This window comes from Centrocercus urophasianus, unplaced genomic scaffold (genome assembly GCF_019232065.1).
Source record: "Centrocercus urophasianus isolate 14NV4802_14NV808 unplaced genomic scaffold, USGS_Curo_1.0 seq_10, whole genome shotgun sequence".
NCBI classification, from domain to species: domain Eukaryota; kingdom Metazoa; phylum Chordata; class Aves; order Galliformes; family Phasianidae; genus Centrocercus; species Centrocercus urophasianus.
In genome coordinates this window covers 85,081,191-85,086,518 of record NW_024884142.1, presented here as the reverse complement: position 1 = coordinate 85,086,518, position 5,328 = coordinate 85,081,191, and the positions used below count along the sequence as shown (strand labels likewise).

General features: G+C 41.1%; 1 long non-coding RNA gene across 1 annotated transcript in view; it reads left to right on the top strand.

Annotated features, from left to right (window-relative positions):
* The first annotated feature begins 1,347 nt into the window (after positions 1-1,347).
* Positions 1,348-5,328, top strand: part of LOC122157878 — a 102,652-nt gene continuing 98,671 nt past the window's right edge. Inside the window, exon 1 of the long non-coding RNA XR_006168051.1 lies at positions 1,348-1,668. This is a non-coding gene — a long non-coding RNA (uncharacterized LOC122157878). The remainder of the gene's footprint in view (positions 1,669-5,328) is intronic.

Sequence of the window (5,328 nt, the reverse complement as noted above, 5' to 3'; positions counted from 1 at the left end):
CTTTGTTGCAAATTAATGTGGTCATGAGGCAGCGAACTCCTTAAGGGCAGTTCAACTCCTGGAAAGCAGAAGCAGTGTGCTCTTATGGGATAGACACTCGGGCAATGGGGTGCATTCTTGTGTTCTACATTTCCTGGAAGAGACTGGGACTGCCTCTGAAGTGGATTGCCACTCCTCTCTCCATCTTGACTAGATCCCATTATGTCATAAAAGCCTACAAATGATTTCAGTGGGCTTTAAAAGTCCATGTTTACATGTCACCTTTTCCTCTATTTAACTGTGCTTTACTGATGGCAAATCTTCCCAGAAACAGAAAGGCGTATGTGGATTCATGATGCCATAATGTGATTGAGAGGGATTGGGATGCTCAGCGATTTGCCCTCCGCGCAGCTGACATCCTGAAGAAAAGAGCCCTCTAGAGGAAATTTCCCAGATGATACGGTGCAGTTGCTTAGCAAAGCAGAAAGCACGATAAAGGGATCAATGAAAAAACACACAAGGTTGGGGGAAACGAGCTAAATAAAGAAAGGGATGAGCACTTTTTCTTAAAATTTACCATCAGAAAAGATTTTAAACCATTTGGTGGCAAACATCGCCAAAATCCTTGTTCAGTGACTTCTGCAAAACCCTCTGAAACACTCTAGGTTAGACATTTTCCCATGGAAATAATGAGATTGTAATATTTGGAGAGGAAAATATTTAAATGTTTATGAAATATTTTCGAATTTTCAAGGAAGAGTCCAAACTGCTGTAATTTTTTCCTCCAAGAGAGGACTTAATTTTTTTGAAATTACTTTTTATTTTTTCAACACCTGCTGTTCAAGAAATGCAAACAATTTACAGCCAAGAAACAGCCAGGCTTTGTGCTGTAACGAGCATCCCAGGCAGCACCTGCTCCTGGACCAGAACCATCATTAGCCATTGTTTGCACACCTTGTTACAGGAGCAAAGCATAAAAGACCAGGATTGGTGGCTTCTCTAACAAAATGGTGTGTGCTGGTATTGCTATATGTTCTTCTTATGTAAAGGGATGCATGAAATGCTCAGATAGCATCTGAGCTGTTAGTTCTCTTTAGTTTCTCTAAAGAAATTATTTGGAATCAGTATTTCCTTGGTGCTGCCACCAAGATAAACCATTGCAGGAAAGCATGTGGCAGCCTCTGCTGTGAGCTCATCTCAGTGTGACCTGGCAGCTTATCACTGCAAGCACTTCTGCAGGATGTAATCTCTAGTGCAGATAGTATCACCTTGTGTAAGTGGATAAACCAGACATCTTTACAGCTTTGAGGTGAACCTCCAAGTGATCCCATACCAAAGCCACAGCATAGCTTGCTGTCAGTAGCCCTTTGCCCAGCTTGATGATGAAAGGAGTTACACTACTGAAATCTACTTTTTTTTTTTTAACCAGATACATCTAACTCCAGTACTTTCTGCTCGTTGTCCTTCACACCCTAGCATTTCTCTAGCTCCCATGAAGGCAGTGGGGAGCTGGCTAGTCCCACTCATTGGGAAAGAAAAGTGGAACCTGCTCCTACAGGTGAGCCACCACCTGTTCCTGATGCAGTGTAAGCCTGGGTTCAGCACAGCTGGGTGCTAGGCCAAGGTACGACCTCCTGGAGCTGCTCTCTTCTACGTCATCTGACTGCATTGCCAACAGCTCTTCTCTAGGTAAATATTTCAAGCATTTCTGTTTACAGATGTATCTATTTGCAGACTATTCTTTATGTGTAAGAAGAATATTCAGGCCGTCAGAAAGAGACTTTCATGTACTGGTTGGACAGACAGTGGCAGGTTTGTGCCCTTTTGTGTTGCAGTGCTTATAAGTTGTGTTTCATAATGATAAGCTGTAACACTGATGATCTCTGCTTGTCTATGTAGCTCTTTCCAGTAGCATTAGTAGAAGAGATACATCCTTACGTCTATGTTGCACCTTCTATGCATAAATTTACAAATGGTTTTGTTTTCCAAATATGCCCTTGTGTTCTGTATTTGGAAGGTCTCTTATTTTCAATGTGTTAAGGAAGAGGTTAAGTTTTCTCATTTAGAGGTTAACACAGGGATGTTTTATGTTTCCATATGTAAACTATGGAAGTAAGACAGACAAACGTGTGTTCAGGGTACAAAGAAAGAGGGGAAAAAAAGAGATGGGGTGAGAAAGAAAAGCAGAGGTTGGCACTGACCTCAGGATGAGATGACTTGGTATTGCTTATAAACTCCAATATTCCCTGAAATTATAACACCATTTCAAAGGGGCAAGGAGGGGGGGGGGGGGGAATGAATTAACATGATTTTAATTCAAAGTGAAACTGGTTCTGCCATTGTCAGATGACAGAGAATTCCACTGTAAGGCATTGTGTACTAAATATTTGAGAAAGAGAGCTGTCTGAAGATTTGACAACTGTGATTTGCCTTGATATCACATACTACGTTGTTATAGCATTTTAGTTTGGATTTAAATCCAGAGTGAACTGAAGGAATTTGTCACATTCATGGTTTGGTTGACAAAGCTTGAAACTAATGAAATGTACAGAATTAGCTCATTCCTGGTACTCCTCACAGGTGACTGGATTCACAAGTCTTGCCCTAGATCACTGTGTTTGCAGAAAACTACCTTTTTCTTGCAAAGAACTTACTGTCAGGCTTTGAATTAACACACCTGTAAGAATCATGAGAGTTCCAGTGAGTGGTGCTGCTGAAGATCCCCATGCTGTATTTGTAGGGAAGATGCTTTTTTAAAAAAAATGAAAAATGGAAATTATTTTCTCTTTACCTGGACAAAGAGAATCCCTCATGAGGATTCCATTTTCAGAGACTGAGCTGAATTCAGTTGCCTATGGAGATCAGGTTGGATACCAGGAAAAATTTTCTCTGAGAGCAGTGAGGCAGTGGCACAGGCTGCCCAGGAGGGAGGTGGTGGAGGTTCAAGAAACATGTGGATGAGGCACTGAGGGATGTGGGTAGTGGACATGGTGGGAGTGTTTGGTGGTTGGTTCGTCATGATCATCTTAGAGGTCTTTTCCAATCTTAATGGTTCTCTGATTCTGTCTTGTAAAGGGGTGCTCCACAACACGGAGAGCAAAGCCATGCAGGGTCAGGCATCACTGATCCATGGGCAAGATCACAGTTGGCTTTACTTTCCAGTACCATTTAGGGACATCTTCCGGAGATGCTTCCAAACAGTTGAACATGGCTGGAAGGCAGAGCAATTTGTTAGCTTTGTAAAGGATCCTTTGCCGTGTGCAGAGAACTTACTGTTTTGTCTGTGTTTGGCTGCGTGTTATTTTAACGTGTAAGTTTAGTCACCCCTCTTTCTTCACCAGAAATAACTAGATCAGATATTGTAGAACTGGAGTTGTCTCTGGGTAGCTCTATTATTTTCATTAAGTGAACCTAAGCTGCAGAAACAGTCTCTGTACACGAGACTCAAAATCAGGGCAGTGAAAACCTGATGCTCTGCCTTGATGAACATCAGTGAAGTTTGCACTGTATCACAGGCCTATTTTCAGACTTACAAACTGTTTTTTGCAAACTTCCATACTAATAGTAATTGCCCTACTGAGCTATGCAATGCAAGTAATCAACACAAATATGTTAATTAGCCTAATGACATGTTTGCAGTAAGGAAGGGGGTATGCTGGCAAATGATGCCCAATCTCTTCTTTCAATGTTTGAGTAACGTACAGGAAGTGAAAGCAATTTGTGCAATTATGTGGATCTCCCAGGCTATCAAACTTGACAGACCATGGGTTTCAGGGAAGGACTCTTCCATGTTTTGAACGTACTCCCAAACATGCAGTTGTCTCCAGCAATCCAGAGAGTCTGTAAATTGCCCTAGTTGTTTCACCCTTGGGTTTTATTGCTGTTGAAAGGTTGTTTATTTATTTACTTATTTTCAATTATGGGTTGCACCCTTGCAGAGTACTGGAAGTGCAATGAAACCTTGGAATAGGCAATCACAGAGTTGTACCCTGCCTTCTAAAAGCTTGTCAACAGTGTAAACATCAAATGTTCCTAGGGCTATCATAAAGTGAACCTGACATGGTGCCTTGGAGGAATTGCTTAAATTTGGGCTTGAACTATACTACAAAGCCTTTCATCTTCTCTTTCAGAAGTTATGGTCAATATTGATAGAATAATTCATTTGCAAGTTTGAAAATAAAGATGCAAAGCTATATTCTGTTTCTAAGCATAGGTAGTAATCCTGCCCTTGACTGGTTTGTAGCACTCAAATTACTCAAGTAATTTAGAAGAAACAGATTTAAAGTTATTAAGTCTGAGACAGGATACCTTGGAACAGTAGTTGTGTATGTAGCTGGAAGAACGCAAAGGAATGGGCTTGATTTGGGCCAACCAAAGCTTTAGCTGTGTAAGGCATGACTAATAGGATTTCTAACAGAGCAGTTTTAGAGTCTGTTGAAGACCTTTATTTCCCCTAACTTGAAAATGTTTTATTTATCTTTTCCACTAATTCTAAGCTAAATTTCATTGCTATGCATTTAGGCTTGTTTGGTAGGAAATTATGTATACAATTCCTTTTGGAAACTTTGGATGGTAATCAGCAGCGGACTGAAATACTTAGCTCATTAAGCACTCAGCTGTTCTGTGTAGAATGGGATGCTTGCTTTTCATGTCAGCTGGAGCCAGAGTGTTGGAAAGCAGGATACAGAACTAATTGGCAAATTAGCATAGATCAAGTTGCACTTGTGGAAGCTGTGAGTAATTTGGATATGAAGGTAGGAAGTGTTTATTGGAGGATGCAGCAGTGCAGGGAGCTGGGGCAGCCTACTCAAGCACTGGGGCATGAGTGTGTTCAGGAGCGTGGTATCTATTGAGGTGGAAAACAGTTGGTGGTCATGCCAGGGTGCTGTATGACCTTATTCAAGACAACAATCCTCTTCTTCCAGTGACTTTGCTTTTTGAGATCAGGCACAATTTGAAGGATGACTGTGTGTCTTAGTATTGATTAAAGGTGTGATTGTACTAATTTACTTAGACATTCATGGACTTCTGAATAGTTAGGAGATGCCGCTCAGAAAACGATGGTGCACAGGTGTTAATTTCTTCTTAGTGCTAGATTTTATTCTAGTCTTTGTATAAGAACGTATATTCTCCTTTCAGGTTTATGTCTAGCTCATGGTCTACCCATGGTCATTTTCTGCCTATTGCTTCTGCAAACTGTTCAGCGCTTACACATTGATGAAGGAGATGAGTGGAGGGCATGTTTAGGGGATGCTTCAGCAGCAAGCGCAAAACTCTGTAAGGTGATGGGCATTTTGATGTTTAGTGTGCTAAAGTGCATGCATGCTGTGCTGGATTGTTTTTGTGGTG